Source organism: Carya illinoinensis, chromosome 13, assembly GCF_018687715.1.
Source record: "Carya illinoinensis cultivar Pawnee chromosome 13, C.illinoinensisPawnee_v1, whole genome shotgun sequence".
Classification (NCBI taxonomy): domain Eukaryota; kingdom Viridiplantae; phylum Streptophyta; class Magnoliopsida; order Fagales; family Juglandaceae; genus Carya; species Carya illinoinensis.
In genome coordinates this window covers 23,380,225-23,403,392 of record NC_056764.1, presented here as the reverse complement: position 1 = coordinate 23,403,392, position 23,168 = coordinate 23,380,225, and positions in this window count along the sequence as shown.

Genomic DNA, 23,168 nt, shown 5'->3' with positions numbered 1-23,168 from the left:
AACGCGCGGGGCACAGAACTGGGCATCGCTCGTTTAGGTGTCACACTCGTGGTCGTTACCTGCGGTGTGGCACAGGAGCTAAGGGTGTGCGGATGACCCCTAGGGGAAGTCATGGTGCATACGGATTAATTGGTTATTGGTATGAGTTGGATTTGGGCCAAATGAGACTTTTGGCGTAAGTTGGAAAATAATATGTTTTTGGGGCCAAATGGGACTTTTGGCGTGCGAGGAAAAATATCGTTTTGCGGGACATGTGCGTTGGCATTCTTTCATGCATATTATTTGAGTTTTAATATGTTTTTATCTAGTGGCGTTTGGATCTTTACTTACCTACGGCACCCTTTTTGGTACCTTAATTTTGGTGTAGAGATCGAGGAGGAGGTTGAGCCCGAGGAGGCGGCTCCGCCGAAGTATTGAGTGGAAGTTTATGCCTTGTTGTTGGATTTGAACTATATTTGTATCTTGTAATATTTTATTATGTATGTTTTGAACAGCTTTGTATTAAACTAAGAAAAATTCTGGTACTTAGTTATGACTTTCGTTATTCGCTGCATGTTTCTTTTTACACATTTGTTGTTTATACACACACTTGGCACTCGTCGTTAGGGTGGTGACCCGTGTTGTCATCATCCAGACGTCTCGATTTTCCTGTGTATGTAAGTCGGGATTTGGGGGCGTCACAGGTGGTATCAGAGCGGTTTGGATCTGGGTAAAACCACATGTCCCGTTGGTAGTACTAGAATGTTTTTAAAGTTGTGTTTTAAAATTTATTTTAAGTAAAGGTTCTATTTGACATGTTTTATTTGTTTTGAATTTATTTGAGCTTGTTTGCTTGTATTTACTTATTTAGTTATGTTATTGCATGCTGGTTTCTTCTTGTTTCTTGTTATGTGGTTTGGTTTTGGTTTTTGGTTTTATGTTGTTAGTTTTATTTGTTTTTCTTAAATGGGGTCAATGGCTGTGTTATGGCAGGAAGATGGTATGATCGACAATACTGTTAGGTATGAATGTTTAGCTTAATAGGCTTGAATATTTATCGATGTGGCTTGCTGTTATAATATCGAGACTTGAAGGGAATGATATGGTTTAGGCGATCTTTGTGGAGTAGGAACTCAAGTCATAATAGGAAGGGGGAATTAGCTTTAAGTCGCCTAAAATGATTGAGATCTTAGGTTTTGTAGAATTTATGTAATGAGTCTTTAGAGTAGGAGATTGTAAGTTCAACTAACATCAAGAATAAATTGATGAGAGTTTCATTTAAGGTTTAAGGTTTTGTGGACTCTAGGAAATGATTTGTTATCAATTAATGTTTTAGATTTTGTAAGTTTTGGGAGGCGATTGTTTTATTATCGGATCTAAGGTCTTCAATCTTGTTGATTTCAGAGAATGATCTTTAGATAATCAAAGGTTTAGAATGACTTGATGAACTGCTTTATAGTAAGACTTGAGTTTTAGATACGCGGATTTGGTATGCTAACTCGATCTATCTTAGAGTTTGATTACTCTGTAACCATTGCCATAGGGGTGATCAGAGTTAAGTTTTTGATATAGAAATTTTCGAGGAGCGTATTTTCTAAGGTTTAGGGGTATTGCTCTAGTTCAAAAATGGTTATTATTATGTTGGAGTTATAGTATTCCTTTGCGTAGATGGAGGTTTCAAACCTTTTAGAGTACAATGATGGTCCTAGATAGAGTGCGCGTACTTGGGTTAGATGGCTATTTACTGATTTAAGCTTGGGCAGGGAAATGTCATGGTTTAGTTGAATCCATAAGGACGAAGGCATGAGCCGTGTAGGAACGGATGTAACAACTAATAAGAGCGCAAAGAATCTAAAGTTAAAATTCTATAGGATTTACAGAATGAGTTTATGGAACCTGAGATGGTAGGTTCAACAAGCATTTGAGGAGTCGATTAAATTGGAAATTTCAGATTTTTCCTAAAGCAAATTGATGACATTTTGTGAGTTAATTTGTCTACAGCCATTACGGCATCAATTCGTCTAATTTAAGTAATCGATGTGTAGATTTTCAAGAATAGATTTTCTCTATGAGACTCGAAAGTAATGTTTTTGCTGACTTATGAAGAGGGTTGTTTTTTTTTTTTTTTAAAGTTTTGGAAAATTATGGTTTAGAAGATGCTTATTCTCGAGTTGGGGGTTATAGGGTTGGTAAATTTTAGGAAATGATTCTTTTCAGGTTTCAGGACTAAGGTGGTGTAGGTTAGGAAATAATTTTGTCGATCCTAAAAATATAGGTCCATCTGGGGTGTTGGAGGTGGTAGTTTATGTGTTGGTATTAAATGAGTATGTTAATTTGAGTGTTGGTATTTTAGTATTTTTTTTTTTGGGTTGAGGCTATATGTAACATATGAACCTAGAATTTAGGTTAATTCAGTTAGAATTATTTAGTTATGTTCTGTTTATATTTATTGCTTTTATTAATTACTTATTTATTTATCTTCAGATGCTTATAATTATCTATTTGTTAAATAAGATAATGAACCAGATTAATTAGTTTTTTAAGGTGGTTTCCTTTTATCTTGTATTTTCTGTTATTATCAAATAGGTTTAAAATTTTTTGAAAAGATTCTAAGATCAAAACCAAATCAGATCTAGCTAATCCCCTGAAAACTCTAGCTAATCTCCTGAAAACTCGCGTAAAACCCTTTCCCTCACCTTTATAAAATATCACCAGACCCTCAGAATAATGTTTCAGAAATTTTAGTTGACAAAGAGGGAAAAGAAAAGGATAGCACTCGTGCAGCCCCTTCTTTTCTTTTACCCAGCCACCTCATTAGAGCACCTTCAGATCTGCACAGACACTGCCAGTCAACCACTTCGTTGAACACCCCACCATCTGGTAAGCCACTGCAGTCTGCCACCTTTTTCTCTCTCTCTTGTCACACATTACCTTTCCTTAGCAAGCCTTAGATCCCATCGCTGGCTTGCTTTCTCCAGCAAATGATTATTTGCTTTGTTCATATCCTCTTATTTCTTTTACTTTACTGAAAAGCACATGCAAGTTTTGGTTATTACACAAATGCCCTTCAACCCATTGCACCTAACCTTTCCATAAACTGCCTCATAAAGGAACTTTTGGTGAAGTTACCTCTTTACCCTCTAGTAACTAGGCAGACTTTATATTTTAAACCTGATCATATACGTGGGCTATTTTTCCTTGTGGGCTGGGCTTGAGGTTTATTAGACATCTTTCATTAATATGGACTTTTGTTTTAAATTGGGCTTGATTCTAGTATATTTCAGAAACTTGTTTTAATTGATAAGTGAGTTGATTTCTTGTGGGCTTGATTATTTTATTGGGCTGGTTGTATTTACAGAAACTATTCTAGTAACCTTAAATGATTTCTGTAATTGGGGCTGGGCTGAAACTTAAATCAGACCAAAGTTTCACTTAAATTTAGACTCATTCTTTTATACAATATATTGAAGGGCTTTTAAGCATACTTTAAAGAATTCTTTTATATTGTTTCAGCTTGTTATCTTAGCTAATATTTCAATTGACCTTTAACTAAGTTTTATAAAATTATTAAGATCATCATATGAGCTTTGGAATAATATTATTTTAGGTAATCTTTTTATATTTGAATATTCATTATATTATCTCTATGGTAAGATTTTAAATAATTAGATTGCTACGACACGTTTTCTAGAAAGATTAGTAACGTCTAGTGCCTCGTATAGGTCACGAGCTACGACGTGAGATTTCGGAAGCAGCGCTATGAGGTAAATAATATGATCATATAAATGTATGTGTAATGTAAATATTATAATTGGGTATGATAATATGATATGGTTTTGATGGTTATCTACGTTGCGCTAAGAGCCAAGTCAAGGTTAGATCGCTTTCATGAACTTCTATGAATTATGATGATTTACATGAATGTAAGCCTATATATGTGTTATGCTTTTATGGATTGTTGATTCATGGATTGAATGTTACTAAAATCACATGGAAGCCATGATATGATCATATAATAATTTAAGATAGGTATTCTATGAATTAAAATAGCCAGATCATGCATGCTTCATTCATGTAGTGCTTAGACCATGTATGCCATGTATTGTTCATGCAATAACTTAAGTCAAGCATGCCATGTAATAAATAGCCAGATCATGTATGCCATATTCATGTAGTTTTGAGATCATGCATGCCATGAAATGTCATAAAATGATTAAATCATGTTAGGCCATGTCATGCTATGCTATACCATGTACAAGAATATATCATGTTATGCTATGCTAGAAAAGTCTATGAAGTCCAAGAAAATTATCATGCATTAAGAAAGATAAACATTTTAGGGTATCAAGGACCCAAGCGTGTTTACCATAGTTATGTTAAGACGGTACCACGGACTCAAGCGTGGTTACCACAAGTTAAGTGAAACACGGACTCAAGCGTGTTTCACTCCATGTCATGCAAGTTAAGTGAACATGGACCCAAGCATGTTTCACTTCATGTCAAGCAAGATAAGTGAAACACGGACCCAAGCGTGTTTCACTCCATGTCAAGCAAGATAAGTGAAACACAGACCCAAACGTGTTTCACTCCACGTCAAGCAAGATAAGTGAAACACGAACTCAAGCATGTTTCACTTCATGTTATGCAAGTTAAGTGAAACACGGACTCAAGCGTGTTTCACTACATGACAAGTTATGTGGTGCCATGGACTCAAGCGTGGTTCACCATGAAATAAGTACAATTCAAGATAAACAAGTTACTCATGCATTCACGCTTCATGTTGCCATGATTATGAATGTTTTCGTTCATGTTAATCCATGAATGTTATATGAAAGTTATGATAAGGCTTTAAAAATCAATTTTATGCTAAGCTAGATAGTATTTTACGGTATGATGTATTATTTACTGAGTATTCGACTCATTTTTGGTTGTTTGTCTTTTTGTTTTCTTCTATGTTGATTGCCACAGATGGTGATTATGATGATGCAGAGCTGGATGGCCAGGAGTAGATTTAGTATAAGGACTTAGAGATGAATAAGTGTCTTTTACACAAGGATTAAGTTTCTTTTATGTCATTTCAATAACTAGTCTTGTTTAAGACTAGCTCATGTTTTGCTTTATTCAGTTTTAAGTTTCAAGACTATTTATATCCTTTCAATTAAGTTCTTTCAATAAATGAGGTCTTTCAAAGTAATGAGTCTCTTTACCGGGCATTTTATCATGTTTGTTAGTAACGTCTCTATCCTACGGGAAAGGGGTGTTACACTGTATGTTCGACCGACTTTTAGGAATGGATTTTGGCATATTTAAGGATATAAGTTGAGTAGATTCAGGAATGATTTTTGTTGATTTGATGATATACGTCTAGATGATGGAAATGGTAGCAGTGGATCACTTGTACGTCGGATGATTATTGGTTTTGGCTGTGAGTTTTTGGTAAGATGATCGAAGTGTACAGTCGAAGTGGGTTACTCAATAGAATGATGGTAGGCAATGATTGTTGTGATTATTCGCAGCAATTAATCGTGACTTGAGTTCACTTAGGAATTTAAATTCGGGAGCTATATTGTGTCTTAGAGATTGGGTGTCCAGTCGGAAGAATTATAGACATTATTATTTAGTTTGAAGAGTGTTTGTTGGGTCACCATGTGTGGTGTATGATGAAATCTTGGAGGCTGGAACTTAGGCATCAACGGTGGATAACATAAATAGATTTAGAAGGTAATATGGCTTTAGGACCCAAGAGTGATGTGGAATAATTTTGGAGGATTGAAGATTTGAGTAGTATGGCCTGCCTTGAGATTTAATGGGGATGTGCAATTGAAGAAACTAGTCGTATAAATACTGGCTTATGGAAGTAGATATAAGTGGGCAAGTTACCGAGAAGGTTTCAATAATGTTTTGGTGAGTTTTATGGTGGTTCGTATTAAGATTAGTCATTGTCAGGTTATATGATATTCAGAATTTAGGTGATGAGCTTTTAAATATAGGTTGTCAAGTAAAAGTTCATAGTCGCTCTTGTGGGTTGGTCGATATAGATTCAAGCCTTTTAGGTTATGTTCCTTACCTGAGATGTGGCAATTTTATTTTGAAAGGATGATGCTTGTTTTCATTTTGAGATGTTGAGGTTGATGGGTATTGATTTCTGTCAACAATCATGGACGTGTTTTTGCGGAATGTTGATTTTTGATTAGGGCAACGATGGCCAACTGAGGAATGAGTGGAGATTTGTGGTTTTGGAGGTATATTATTTTCTATAGAAATGTGTTAAAGGTTTTCTTGTGATTAGGTGTGGATTGAGCTTGTACTTCATGATGTTAATTTTTTGAGGATATATCCTTTATGTATTTTGGTGAGTTATCAGAGTGCGCACGAAAGCATGATTTTTGGAGATACTTAGATAGTCAAATTTTGTATTGATTTTGAGGAATTAGTAGTGATTCAGAGTTTTAATGGAAGATTAATCTTTTGGTCGTGCAAATTTTGTTTATTGATGGTTAATTTTGGAAGTGGCTATTAGGTTACCAAGGTTGGAATAGGATAAAAATTCGGAAGGTAAAGCAGAAACGTCGTCGATATTAGCAGTTTATGGTGTGAAGATAATAACCATTGGATTTGTTGGGAGTTGTCGATGATATGTATCTCTCAATTATATTCAGAGTTGTATCTTGTATCTTTTTAGTGCTGATGGTTGATCTTGCAAATTTCGATGATGAAATTTGTTTTAAGGGGGGAGGATGTGATGACCCGTTTTTACGTGTATTTTCGTTGAAGAAGTTGTTTTTAATTTAATTATATATTAGCTCTTTTATTTTAAATTATTTTATTTTAATCGGTTTTATTTTATTTGACGTGGTGTTTAATTTATTTTAGTTGTTTTATGTTTTTAAAATCATTTTCGTCGGGTTAGTTTTTGGACTCCGGAGATGAGAATTGGACCTCATTTTTTTTCTCCATCTTTTCTTTTCTCTTTTTCTTTTTCCCTTTTTCCTTGTTTCTTTCTCTTTTCTTTCTTTTCTTCCTTCTTTCTTTTCTTTTTCTTCTTCTTTTTCCTCTTCTTCCCCCCATGCGCTCGACCCAGCCCCCCCTTCCATTTCCGTCCGTTCCTTCCACCGCCCAGTTCGTCGCCATCCCGCCGCAATGCAGTGCACCGCCCCCACCGGTTGTTTTCCCTCAGACCGGTGATTACCTCCCCCAATTTTCAGGCCAACTCGTGCAGCCGTTAGCCGCCACGCATGGCTGGAAGTCACGGCACCAACTCTCCATTCTCTCTCTGTCGTCGGTTGCTTTCTCAGCCCAGAACCGCCGCTCGCCGGCTACGTGGCCGACACCACTCACCCAGTTTTCTTCCCCTCCGACCAGTGAACATCCCCACCAAGTTTCACCTCCATCCGAGCCACCGTTAGCCGCCACAAGTTGTTATAAGCCGCACAGTTTTTGTGCTTTTCTGCCACCGTCGTTCCACCTCTGGCCACCACCTCTTCACAACTTCTTCCCCTACCTCTTACCATCCTAATCCACCCAATTTTGACCTTGATCTGTTGCCGAAGTAGTTCCCACAAGTTTAACTCCGTTCAGTCCCTTTTTGCACTTCCACTGCCACCCATGGCCAAATCTCACTTCTTTTAGCTTCATAAACATACCTAGACCATTCCCTATCAATTTTGTGTCTTGGTTTGTCCCCGTTCGAAAGTGGGTAATTTACTACCCACGGCCACAGTGTAAAATACACTATTACGTTGCTTTTCCTCCACCGTTTGCAACGTCGTAAGCTTTCGAAAAATATCTTATAGCGCTGTAAGTATTTTCCAAACTCTACTTTTAGATTTGAATATATTTTGCTCTTACAATAAATTATCTGGTTGGTTGGTTGATTCCGGACTGAGTCCGAGCAATTCGGGGGTTGGATGGATTGAGGACGGAGTTGATTGGTTTTGTTGATTTGTGATTGGTTGGTTATTTGTGCCTTGAGGCGTGCATTACATGGAACATACATGTGCTTTTTATTTAAATTGAGAAAATCATGTTTTATTTGTGTAAATGGATTTTCGGGTGCGTGTGTATCACGACCCCAAGGCGAGATGGGGTATTATCTCAAGGGAGCTCTTCTGTTCACTCAGGAGCGTAATATACTGAGTGATGTCCCCTGAGTTATCGCTGGGCGACAACGGGAGCGGGCGGGATGGTAACGCTCTCGTACCGACTCCGTGGTCATTTGCTGGCGAGGGCTAGAGGATGCTTGGCTACGAACGCACGGGGCGCAGAACTGGGCATCGCTCATTTAGGTGTCAGACGCGTGGTCGTTACCTACAGTGTGGCACAGGAGCCAGGGTGTGCGGATGACCCCTAGGGGAGGTCATGGTGCATACGGATTAATTGGTTATTGGTATGAGTTGGATTTGGGCCAAATGAGACTTTTGGCGTGAGTTGGAAAATAATATGTTTTTGGGGCCAAATGGGACTTTTGGCATGCGTGGAAAAATATCGTTTTGTGGGACATGTGCGTTTGCATTCTTTCATGCATATTGTTTGAGTTTTAATATGTTTTTATCTAGTGGCATTTGGATCTTTACTTACCTACGGCACCCTTTTTGGTACCGTAGATTTTGGTGCAGAGATTGAGGAGGAGGCTGAGCCCGAGGAGGCAGCTCCGCCGGAGTATTGAGTGGAAGTTTATGCCTTGTTGTTGGATTTGAACTATATTTGTATCTTGTAATATTTTTTTATGTATGTTTTGAATAGCTTTGTATTAAACTAAGAAAAATTCTGGTACTTAGTTATGACTTTCGTTATCCGCTGCGCATTTCTTTTTGCACATTTGTTGTTTATACACACACTTGCCACTCGTCATTAGGGTGGTGACCCGTGTTGTCATCATCCGGACGTCTCGATTTTCCTGTGTCGGTATGTGGGGATTTGGGGGCGTCACACAGACTGTATTTATGGAGCATTATGTCCAATATTTTGTTATAGACCTAGTGGAAGAGTAATGTAACGTTTTAGATATCAGTTATTATGTGAATTTGATGAATGATGTTTATGTTTTGAGATATGTAACTTTTGATATGTAGTATTGCTCAAAGAAAAAAATTATCCATTGTGAATATTGCATATTGTTAGATGCATGCTATGTGAACTGCATCTTTAACTATCATGTACAAGAGTATATAATCTTGTCTTGCTTGTCTTGATATTTGAAATTCAGTCAAATCCCAAGCAGAGTTTGAGAGCGCTACACAAAGTCTTTGAAAAGGTCAAGCAAGATTAGTCACAAAATCTGCCAGGAACTTCCACCTAAGTTTTCTTCACGTGAAAGAAAAGTGGCCAACGGGTGAAGGGGTTGCATGGGACATCCTTCATAGGAGGAGAGGACTGATATGGGATGGGTTAATGACAACTTGATGGAGGTTTTGCAGCCAAAACAATGGGCAACTCAGCCCATAGTATTCATTATTGTTGCCGAGAGAGGTGGGTGGCTATTTGGCCGCTCATCCATGCACTATTTGGGCTGATATAAAAAGCCTTGCATTAGTGGTGCATTTTGATGGGCCTTAATTGAATGAGCCTCACTTTAGTGTTTAAAAATTGTTTGGTCATAGTGATGCCATGTGGTTTAGACCATTTTTGGATACGTTCATTGAGATGTTCATTGATGATGTCCTAGTCTACTCCAAGGATACTAAAGACCATAAAAGTCACCTGAGATTGGTATTGGGAAAACTAAAGGAACAACAATTATTTGCTAGACTTAGTAAGTGTGAGTTTTGGTTGGGACAAGTTAAGTTTCTTGGTTATGTGACATCCAGGTAAGGAGTCACGATGGATCCAATTTAGATTGAGGTAGTTGTAGATTGGTAGCATCCAACAATGTTCCACAAAGTTTGGAGTTTCTTGAGACTTGTTAGTCATTATAGGAGACTTATGGAAGGATTCTCTAAGCTATCAAGTCCACTCATAGTGTTGACTAGAAACAACACCAAGTTTGTATGGACCGAGCTATGCTAGCAGAGTTTTGAGGAACTAAAGAGAGCATTAACCACAACCCTTGTATTGGCAGAGCCCATAAACCATTGGTGGTATTTAGTGATGCATTGAATTATAAACGCGTATGTGTCCTGATGCAAGAAGGAAGGGTAATGGCTTACATGTCTCAACAATTGAATAATCATGAAAAAAAATTGCCCTACTCACAATTTGGAACTAGCAGTGGTGGTATTCACCTTGAAGATTTGACAAGATTATCTCTACAAGGAAACTTGTGAGGTGTATACAGACCACAAGAGCTTGAAGCACCTCTTTACTTAGAAGAACCTCAACATGAGATAGAGAAGGTGGTCACTAATGTGTTGAATCAGTGTGAAATCAAGTATCATCCAAGGAAAACCAATATGGCCGCCAATGTGTTGAATCAGAAGTCTCAGGTGGAGGATGTAAGAAGATTTATGGATATAGACTCACTCCTCGAAGGTATGAGAAAACTATTGTTGGGAAGTTCACAACAAGATGAAGTTCTAGCCTTGATGGAAGATGTAAGGGTGATAGACTACGATGAACTGAAGGACTAGTAGAGAAAGGACCCAAAGTTGTTGGACATTCGATGGGGGTGCTAAAAAATGCAAAAGGACCCTTGCATGTTAGCCTTGGCGAGTACAGAACCTTATTTTACGAAGGACAAAGAGTGGTTCTTGCAAATTCAAAAATTAAGGAAAGAATACTTGTAGAAGTCCATGCATCGCCATATTCAATACATCCAGGGAGCACGAAGATGTATCGGGATGTGAAGTATGTTTGTAAACTGGATTTTGTAATATTGATAGTTTTTGGATTAATTGAATTTTATGTGGGGTGTGTGAGTATCAAGACCTCAAGTTGAGATAGTGTCTTATCTCGGTGGAACTATTGTGGTCACTCTAGAGCGATTAATGTTGAGTGAGATTCTCTAGGTTGTTGCTGGGGGACAATGAGCCTAGGCCAGACGATAACGCTCTCAGGTCGACTTTGTTGCCTCTTTGATGGTGGAGTCTAAAGGATGCTTGGTCAAGAATGTGCCAAGTGAAGAACTGGATATCGCTTGTTATGAAGTCACACACAAGATCGTTACCTATGGTGTGGTGAAGGGAGCCTGAGTATGTCGATGGTCTATATAAGGGAGACCATGGTGTGCACATTAATAAAACGGATGTTTTGAGAATAAAACAGGCTTTTTGGGTGTGTAACAACTTGCATGGAAAATATTTCAATTGAATACTTGAAATTTTTATGTGGTAACTTTTTGGGTGAAATTGACTGCTATTTTTTTATGTTTAAATTTTGGTTGAATATGAAATGCCAAATTTCCATTCTTCCTTGAATAAATTGTTGAATAATTTTCATTTCCACTTGCATATAAGTTTTAATATTAGGTTGTGTTTAGATGTTGAGGTGATCTCAGAATATCTGTGACTAGTAGTGAAATAATTTGTGAATGGTAGTAAAATAGTTTGAGAATATCTAAGAACAGTTGTGTTCCCAAATAGGCTCTTAGTCTTAGTCCCACTTACTGAGATTTTGAGAAATCATATCCTGATAGTCTCACTATTGTCCCATTTCTCAAAACCGTAGATTTTGATACAAAGAAAAAGTATGTTGGTGGTTATGAGCATGGAGATTTGACACCGCTAGAGAATTGTGCATTTGCATTTTTCCCTAATTGGTAATGTAAGGAGTCTGTTAGCGCAAGGGGATAGACCTCCAACATGGTTGAGTGGAAAGAAAGATGAGGAACACTCCATTGGTTGGTGAGGAAGATTGTTGCATATGTAGCAAAATACAGTTAGTCCAACATATGGGCAACAGGCACCAGAGCAAGGTGGAGACCAATATCTTGCCCCATGGTAGGCAAGCTAGAAAATTCACCCGTCATGCAGGCTAGGACAAAGAGCTGAAGATGTCGGTGGCTCTGATGAGACAAGAGCTACTTGCCCAGGTTGAGCAATGGTCTAGTATAGACCAAAGCAGGTATGGGAGCTTTCCAGAATAGCACCGAAGATGCTCAAAACTATGGCAGTGTCATATGCAAATGGGAAGTGGGTCTGATTAGGGGATTACAATTTGGGAAGTCATTAGCTGAACCTAGAGGTATGGCTTGATGCTACGTGGAAGGCCCTCATTCAAGGAAGGACCGAGGAGTTGGTAGGATGTAGGGAAGTGCAAACCATACCTTTGCCGTATATCTCTGTCATCCTATAATGTGACAATCGAGCCAAATGAGTCTTATCCAAGCATACCTGGAGTCAAAAGTATGTCAGAAGGACATCCGATAGTCCGGTTGTTTAAAAAAGATTTGGACATTGTACAAAATCTCACTTTTGAAATCTTAAACAATTGAAATCTTGTGGAGCCGGATTCTTCATAAGAGAAATGAAGGAGAGGCACAACAACTTAGCGAACCGTACGCAGTGAAGTAGGTTAGCTTCTAAGACAGAACTAGGGAATGTGGGGTGAATATTGTATATAAAAGGCATGTCCTTATTCTATAATCTTCCACTTTCTTAACATCAATAAATTTATTATTGGATCATTGTATTTATCTTATGCTCATTTCCTTTTGTTAGAGACTTTGAATGGATATATTGTTCTTCTCCTGATTGATGACCTTGGTGTGAAAATCTAAATCTGCATGTGGGTAAGTGTATCGTGCATCAATAATCATGGGACGAGATGAAGCTCTCCTTCACCATTCCTACAAGACGTTGCCATGAGCTTCAAATAGGCTGAGGGGTGATATCGTGTTGGCCTCACCTGATAGTAGGGATGTAGAATCCACTGGCTTATCACGTGTTTGTGTCTTGGTGTTGGTTGGTTGGGTAGACGTTCTTCAGTGTAACATTTTATCTCTGTGTGAGAGTATACATGTGTTGCGGTACAGGCAAGTTGGCTTGCATCATGTTGAGCAGTGGAGCAACTCATCTATTGTTTGCCCATCAGGTAAAGTATGTTTGTGTGATGAATATCTCGTGATGAACCTCTGTGTGATGGCAATTGCTCCAGTGAAATCGATATGATTTTATGGATTTGACCTTTGGGAGCCATGAGTGATTCCTCACCTAAATTATACCCATGCTTTGGATTACATTGCTTAAGAGGTTAACTCTTTGGAGGCTTATTTCTCACCATGCTTATGTATATGTGCTTTACTATGAGGGTGATTCCTTGCCATGTTTTACAAACTCATGTATCTATGCCTTAGAGGGCGATTCCTCACCAAAAGCATCCATATAAGTGTTCTTTCACAATTTATATGAACTGTTCATTGCATCTTCAGGAGCGTTATCTCTCATTAGAAATGTTTTTTAAGGTTGTCTAACCTACCTATGGTTTTGTTTTTAGAACCAAAGACTATGATGCAAAGAACTAGAAGTGATGCTCGATGAGGAAGAGCCGGCCACTCCTAAATCTTGAATGCGAAGACCTGTTTCTATTGTAGGAGCCATGCATCATTTTGCGTTCATGCACTTAGTACTTTCTATGGGGCAACAAATTGTATTTGGTTTGTTGCCCATTAGGCAAGAAACATACTGTTTGAGTTGTATGAAACTCTATGTTAATACTTATGAGGAATAATAGTAATCGTTTCTAAAATTGTGTTTTTAGATTTTTGGTACCAGACTGTCTAATTTACTAACAAAACCTATACCTTATCCATTGTGATTCTATATTAGTAACTGTCACATGCACTTCCATGTGGATGAGTCACACCTAACCCGACCAAACCCTTGGTGTTAGCCTTTTGGTTGGCACCCTTAGCACCACAAAATCTTGCCATGACTTTTACATGAGGGATGGGGCGCCACAGTTAACTTTTTGTGCTTTAAACTTATATAAAGATCAGATGATTGTAATATTCTTTGTTCATATTTTGGGGACAAGTGGCTTGTAGATATTAACATTGTGATGTGTTTAAATATTTTTGGTATTGTTAATTAGTTTTAAATGACATTTCTTTTTTATTTTCTGCTACGATTTAACTATAGACGTTTATCACATTGTGTGAGAGGTGTATGACTTGAGTAGCCAACATCCTGGCCTCGTGATCCTTGTTGAGGTGAGGGCCAGAAGCGCTAGAATGAGGGTCTACATTAGACCCTCCATAGGATCAAGGAATATTTTTATTGGGCACACAATAGGAAACAAATTACTCAATTCATCTATGGATGTGATATTTGCTAGTGTAAAAATGTAGAATCCACCCAACTAGTAGGATTGTTGCCACAATTACCTATTCCAACTTAAGTTTGGTTTGATATCTCAATAGACTTTATTGTTGGCTTACCTAATTCTAGAGGGAAGACAATTATTTATGTAGTGGACCGATGATCAAAGTATGGGCACTCATTTCTATCAACTAACTGTACTCAGCCCCCTTAAATTGCCCAATTCTTTTGTGAGCATGCTTTTAAGTTGGATGGTATGCCCATGTCTATAATATGCAATAGACATCAGCTTTCACAAGTAGTTTTTAAAAGGATTGACTGGAACACCTTTCAGCCTTAGTTGAACATATCATCCTTGTACTGATTGGCAAACAAAAGTAGTAATATGAGATGTTGGGTCAAAACTGAGATATTGGGTACAATGGTTACCGTGGGCTGAATGCTGTTATAATACCAGTTGACATGGTTCCATTGGTAAGGTTTTGTTTGAGGTGGTGTATGGAAGGCCACCCGTAACCTTACTCACATATGTTCCAGTACAACTCCTATAGTAGTAGTACAACAATCTCTGATGGAGAGGTATCTAATGATAAAAAAGTCAAGGAGAATTTGCATCAAGCTCAAGCACGTATGAAGAAACAATATGATTCTCACCATAAAGAAAGACACTTTCAAATATGGGGCCAAGTGTATATGTGCCTACAACCATACCGACAGTCTACTCTTAAACTTGGAAGACAACTAAACTCAAAATGAATAGGAGAGGTTGTTGTGAAAAACACCACATCCATACACAACAATAACGAGACAAACAGTGGAATAAATGAAGTAACACAATAATCAAGCACACATATGACACAGTATTTAATGTGGTTCAGCAACGTGCCTATATCCACAGAGTTGCAGGAGATTTTATTTCAAAGGAGATTACAATCACACGTAGTAAGTTATAAGAGCTTTACTTTACTCACAAATCTCAGCTCTCTCTCTCTCTCTCTCTAGGGCCTTTTCTCTCTCACCATATTGCTATACATAGTTTATGTACCTCTCAATTCAATCCGATGCCTTATGAACACAAAACATTACATATTTATAGTGTATGATGCTGGAAACCCTAATTTGGCAAAAATAGGATTCTTTGCTTGAGTAGGTGTCAAGCGCACTACCAGCGAACAACCAATTCAATATTGGTTCAAAAGGTATGTCAAGCAAACTCTTTGCTTGACGTTTGCTCAAACTACCATCAAGCTCACCTTGAGTTCTCAAATTGACATCTTCTCAGCTGAAAAACAACCAGGATCCGTAATCCAACAATCTCCCACTTTGAGACTGGTTCTCCACATGCCAGTCCTTGTCTCCACCATCAGTTTTGCCCTATCACCTCTCCAACTCACAGGTCCTATCTTCAAGCCAAAAAATGCACTGAAGTTGAGCTAGACTTTAATCTCTCATACTCCCACTGCACTGGAAATATAATATCCAGACTTGAACCAACCTTGGCAAACATTAGATAACATGTTGTTAATATCCTCTTCTTTGATCTAGGCCACTGATCTTACCACCTTCTACTAAAATCTTTGGTCATCAATCGACATGCCCATCTCTTGTGTAGTCCTTGCTTTCTCCATGTTAGTCTAGTCAGCTTCTTATTAGCCAACTCCCACTTGCTCGATCTCCTGTCTCGCAAGACTTTCCTGTTGTACCATGGGTCACTACCTTCTGTAAGTAGGGTATTGTTCAAGGTAGGTGACCACCATGGAGGTCTGGTCGTCCTAGCAGCTCTGTGAACCTCAACTGTTGGTGTAGACTTACCTAGAACACCATACACTCTGTCCCCGTCTCTCACACATCTACTCTGCATAGAGGTCTTAGGAGGTTTCCCCAGGCTTACAGGAGGAACAACAAAATGGACTCCTTTTTGTTTCCCCATCCAATTCGTAAGTTAGAGTTTGCTTTATTGCACTCCTGTGTTTTCTTGCACATCACTAGACCATGATGTCAAATACACAGTTTAGTTGTCTTACCACACACCAAGACCAGCACACCCTTTGTGACCTCCATGCTCCTCTAGAAAACATTATTGTATGATTGGTGTCGTCAAGTTGTCTTATAGAGATAAGGATTTTCTTTATATTTGAATGTGCCTGACTTGCTCCAGAGTCCACAGGCTCCTATTTAGGAGTGCGATGCTCACATCACCCACTCCCACTATATTTAGTGCCTCTCCATCAGCAATGTATATCTTCCCAAATCATCAGCAACGTAGTTTTGGAGGATCTCTTGATGTGAGGTGCTATGGAACAAAACCCTTGAATCCAACACCCAATCTACACCAAGACTGTGCACTGCAAGAAATATATCTTCTTGTATTTCTTCAGCCACTTCTTTCATAGTGTCATTCGTAGTACTTTTTATTTATTTTTTATTTTTATTCCGACAGCCTCTTTTGATGTGGCTTGGCTTGCCACAATTCCAGCAAGTGATCTGTTGCCCAGATCTCAACTTGCTTTTGTACCTAGACCTTTCATGTCCCATACCCTGATCATCAATACTTAAGATAGAACTTGTAGCAAAAAACTCTCCAGAGTCTTTCCTGCATACCTCCTCTACAAGAATCATATCATGAACATCATTGTAATTCAATTTCATATTGCCAGCAAAATTACTTATCGCCCTTCTCATAGTCTCCCAACTATTTGGCAATGATGCCAACGGAATCAATGCTCTAATCTTATCATCAAACTCAATTTATATGGAAGACAACTGATTTGTGATCGTATTAAAGTCATTCATGTGTTGGGCCACAGACATACCTTCTGCCATTCTCAAATTGAACAGTTTCTTCATCAGATTCACCTTGTTATTTGCCATTGACTTTTCATTTGTACCAAACAAAGCGGCCATAAGATCTGTCGTAATTCTCTCCTTAATAATATTGTGCACTACTGGTCTAGATTGGGTGAGCCGAATAACCTCCAGAATCAGTCGATCCAATAGATTCCAATTAGCAGCGTCCATGCTCTCCGGCTTTTATCCCAATAGAGGAAGGTGGATCCTCTTTAGATAATCCTCGATCTATATCTTCCAATAACCATAATTTGTGACATTGAACCTCTCGATTCCAACCTTCACATTTTCTTCTACCATTGTTCAACCCCAAACTCCAACTTTGGAGCTTTGATACCAGTTGTTGTGAAAAATAACACACCCACCAACGATAATGAGACAGACAGTGAAATAAATACAAAAACACAATAATCAAACTCACACACATTGCACACAGTATTTAACGTGGTCCGACAACATGCCTATGTCCATAGAGTTACAAGAAATTTATTTCGAAGGATATTACAATTACATGCTGTGAGCTCAAACAGGTTTTGAGTGTGTTGCAAGCAAACAACCAATCCAACATTGACTCTCTATCGGGTATGTCGAGTGAACTCTCTATCTAATGTTCGTTCTAGCTAACCATCGAGCGTAGCTCGAGTGAACCCACTGCCTAGGCTTCACTCAGGCACCTTGTCAAGAAAGAGTTGAGCGAAGTCTTGGCTTGATGTCTTTTCAGTTGAAAAAACAACTAGGCTCCATACCCCAATAGATGCCAAGATTCATCATGTTTTCCACATTTCTCCTCACACCGAAATTGATTGGAGGATGAAGTTACTATGCGAGAGCACCTACCTATGGTGGAAGAGGATGAAACCTCCTTCGCCTCACGCAATTTTGGAGACTAGGGTGAGTAAGAAGAAAAACTAAAATCTTGGTGCATTGGGTCAGATTAACACCAACGGAAGCCACTTGGGAGTTGCTGGATGAATTCAAAATCAAGTTTCCAACGTTTGCCCTTGAGGGCAAGGGAATTTTTTAAGAAGGGGAGAATGTTGAATGTTGAATGCAACTTGTTGGTGTCCACCAGTGTAATAATTTATAAGTTGTTGCCTTTAGGTCTTTTAAGTTTAAGGGGATGCTTCATGAATGAGATGAGATCATAATTTTTTAAACAGTAATAAGATGATTGTTGAATAGTAGTGAGATGGTTTGAGTTAAATATTTATTGAATTTGAAAAATAAGAGAGAAAAAGTTGAATAAAAAAATATTATAAAGTTAAAATATTGTTAGAATATAATTTTTTATTTTGATATTTGAAAAAATTGAATTATTTTTTATTTTTTATTCGAAACTTTTTTTTAAAGTATTTGTGTTTGAATAATGTCTGGAAAGGAAATGAAATGGAATATAATAAGATGAGATGAGATAAAATAAGATGATAACTTTTTCCAAACATCCCCTAAGTAGGTTAAGAGTAAACTTTGAGTTTGTTTAGAGTTACTTTTCTATTACATCTCTATTTTGCTTGAGTCATTGTTCTTAATTTTTTAGTTGAGTCAATTTACAAGACAGTCTCTATTTGGGATCTTTAGGCCTCATTTGATTACATAAATAAGATGAGCTAAATGAGAAATATGTGAAAAGTAGTGAGATAGTTTGTGAATAGTAGTGAAATAGTTTGTGTTAAGATATTTTATGAGATTTTGGAAAATGAGAGAAAAGGTTGAATAAAAATCTTATAAAATTAAAATATTGTTATATTATAATCTTTTAATATTATTTTTTTATTTTAGAATTTAAAAAAGTTATTTTTTTTTTGTATTTTATTTTGAAATTTGGAAAAGTTGCGATGATTAGATGAAAAAGTTAAAAATTTAAAATTGATAAGTATTTGTATTTGTGCAGTATTTAAATGTTGAGGTGAGATGAGATGGGTTGAGACCATCTATGCAACCAAATGTTATTTACCAATTATTCACTACTTTTTTATTACTATTTATTACTTTTTTCACTATTTACATCAATACAAAGTCAAGTTAGTTTTGAGAGTTCACATAGCACTGCGCCACATGTGAATGATTGTATTTATAATATTAAGATAAATTCTATTTGCAGTCTCTAAGTGAGGACTACATGTATGGACTATTTATTAAATGAGAAAAAATATCATTTTATTAGATATATTTTTATAATTTTAAAATATTTTAAAAATAAAATTACTTAAGTCTACATTGCAATCCCTATTTAAAGACTGTACGTAGCATTATTATTTATTTAAAAGGTTTATTATATAAATCAGTCGTCCTTGAGTTGGACCTTCACGAATGTATTTATTCATATTAATTGAAAGTTTACAATATAATAAACAAGCCTTCATTTGAAAATACAACTACTTCTTTATCCTTACGATGTAATCAATTTAAGGCATATATTAATATGTTCTTTATTCTTTAATATACGAAAATTTTTGACATTTATATGAGTTTAAGGGTAAGATTTAAATTCTAAAATTTTAATAAGATATTATATATATATATATATATTTAAAATTTGAAGAGAAAATTTTATAATCTTTTATATTAAAAATAATATTAAATACAAGTCTCAATTATTTGAAAAGACATAAATCCACCGTCAGAATTCAGAAAGTGGTGACTTTTACAGAAACTTCATTAGTTTTTTTTTATTAAATAACGTGTATGAGTTTACACTCTAATGATTATTGTTCGTTTGTTACATAGAGATAAGAGGAGATGAATTAAAATTAAAATTAAAAATTAAATTAAATATTATTTTAATATTATTTTTTAATTAAAATTAAAAAAATTAAATTATTTATTTTATTTTATATAAAAATTTAAAAAAATTATAATAATTAAATAAAATAAGATAACATACAAAACTTTATAAAAATGAAAGTAGATATGCAACGCTACTGCCCTAGTAGTAGACTATAAAGTCTAGATGCTATGTTCCGAGCCAGTAAGTGAGAGAAAAAGAGAGCCACGACATTGACGACAAAGATTGAGTGCTGAAATCCTGCCGCTCAGCCGACGGGTAACAACTATATATAAATGCTTTCCCTCTTTGCTCTTTGACAAGAACCGAAAGTGTTGTCTGATGTTGGTTGGTTGATTGTATTTAGACAGATATTTTTGTATTTTAAATTGTAAATAAAATATAAAAAATAACTTAAATTTTTATATTTTAAAATAAAAATAAAATATAATATTATAATAATATTTTAACTTTATAATATTTTTTATTATATTTTTTCTCTCATTTTTTTAAATTTAATAAATACTTAACTCAAATTATCTTATTATTATTCAAAAATCATCTTACTATTATTCACAAAATTCATATATCTTCTCATTTTCAAGCATTCTGTGATCTAAACTATTACATTATTATTCATAAATTATCTCATTATTATTAACAGATTTTTTATCTTATTTCATCTCATATATATAAACAAATGAGGTCTTAAACCTATTTATTTGTTTGTCTCCTTAAAGTTTTCACTTAGATATTTTAATTTTTTTTTTCTTAACGGATAAGGATGCTTAAAAAATAGTTAAAAGAAGAAAAGAAAAGTGCAATTTATAGTAGTGATCATTTCGAGGAAACAAAAAAAAAAAATCCTTTTTTGATTCAGAGATGAGATGAGATAGTTTAAATGAAAGTTAAAAGTTGAATAAAATATGATTAGAATATAATTTTTTAATATTATTATTATTATTTTGAGATTTGAAAAAGTTGAATTGAGATTTAAAAAATTGAATTTTTTATTATATTTTATGTAAAAATTTAAAAAAATTTTATGATGAGATGAGATGAGTTGAGAGGAAATACTCTCTTAATCCCCAATTTGAGCCTTGTGAATGGAGTTATGAATGTTATGAATCTTGAGAAAAAACCAATAGGACCTGGTACTTCCAACCAGAAATGTTAAAAAAAAAAAAAATCAAATATTTTTAAAATATTTTAAACATTTAAAAGAATTGACAAACTTATTAAAACATATTTCTTCAATCAGTAAATAAAAAACTTAAAAAAACAATCAATAAATATGCTCAGTAGGAGGGAATATCATTTCCCAAATCAATATTTGAGCTTCAAAATACCCATTAGGCTTATTAACAAGAAAAAGTCTGGGGAGTAGCCGGATCACATATGATGTGGCTTAAGTGAAATGACCAAAAACTTCCTACAACAAAATCCACGTTTCGCACTTTCCCTTCATTTCACTCATTTCAAATTCTTTTTACTTCCTCTCTCCTCACCTCGTTGCCCAAGCCCATTCCCCCCACCCCCCAACCACCCGCATCGTTCATTCTCTCCCCCATCTCCTCCGCGTCGCCCATCTTTTGTGGGATCTGAAATGGGTGGTCATGGGGAGGCTACGGTGGAGCTGGTGGTGTCGTCGACTGTTGAGGTGGTGGTACAGTCGTTCGATGGTGTAGATTTGGCCATGAGGGAGAGGGGAAGGTTGGCGTGGGCTGGGGAAGGAGGGTATGGTAGAGGGGTGGAGGTCTGGTATGCTCGTGGGTGGTGACGTGCCGCTGTAGGTGGCAGATCTAAGCTGCAACTTGGGAAAATTGTGCATAGAGAGAGGGAGTGGGTGTGAGAGAAAAGAGAGGAGCTACGGGCCTCGAATTGGGGGAGGAGTAAGGGCTAGTCGACGGCAGTAGCGAATCTGGACTGCGACGGGGACATGCGTGAGAAGAGAGAAACGAGAAGGAGAGGGTGAGGGGGAGGATTGGCTTTAGAAAAAAAAATTAGCCACATAAGATGTGCAATGTGTGCATCGCTACAATGGGTACTCCCTAAAATAACTCTATTAACAATAATAAAAAATGAGCTCACGCATGCAAGACCTCTGAAGCATTATCGAGAGAAAGAGATCACATCATGGTGATTGGTGATCGCTACATAAACAGTTCCTCTAATTCCATTCATATTGGTTTCATTAAAGTTATCTCTAAAATTTAACTAAAAATGTATATTGTCAATCAACTCAAAATCGTTCAAGTTATAACCTTATATTAGATTAGTCAAAATAATAATATGATATTATTTTTTAATAATAATATTTTTACTTTTTTTCATATTTTATAACTATACTAACTATATATTAATTAATAATTTAATTCTTACTTAAATTATTGTAAAAAACGTGGGTCTAATATTTTGGAATAAGTATCACTTTTGAAGATGAAAAACGTGAAAAATGTTATGAAGAAGTTGGGTATGATATTTTGAAATAAAATATTACTTTTGAAGATAAACACTACATCTCCAAATATGAAGAAAGCCTTGGAAATATTGTAGCTCATATTTGAAGTTAATTTCCACTATTTGACTACTTCAATGCAGCTCATTTCATCTATATTACATCAAATTTTGAAGATCCACTTGCATTTGGTATCATACAGACTCACTAAAAAAATATGGATATAGTAATTTATTATATTCACCATCTTTTACATAATTATCTCGTAAAATGCAAGTATTTTGATAAAATTATAATGTTTTGAGATATATTATTTTATAAAAATGTCTTTCAATTAAAATATAGTTCTAAAATGTCTTTCAATTATTTTATTAAAAAAAATTCAAGGAAAGATAAAATTTTACAATTAATTTTTTTTTATAAGAAAATGATAGTATGACTATCAAATATGCCCACCAAATATACATACAAAATGTACCCACATATATTTTTATTTTTCTTTTATTTTTTCTTAATGGTTAAAAAATTGATTATTAGTGAATTTGTATTTTTTTAATAGCTAAAGATGTTTAAAAAATAATTAAAGAAAAAAAAAAGAAAAAGAAAAGTATTCATTTGTACTAATGTGCACATTGGATGGGTACATTTGATAGTCATCCTAGCATTATCTTTTTTATAATTTTATTTAGGATGATTATGCTTAGTCTCCTCATAGTGCCTCCACTTTGCACCCTAGTATATTTTTTTTATAATATTAAAAAAAAAAACACACTTTAAAAAAGATACTTAGTCTCGTTTAGATATTGAGATGAGTTGAGTTCTTTATAAATAGTAGTGAGTTGAGATAGTGGTATGAGTTTTGTGGAGTCCACTAAAAATGAGTTTAGATATATTGAGTGTCAAGATGAGTTTAGATATATTGACTGTT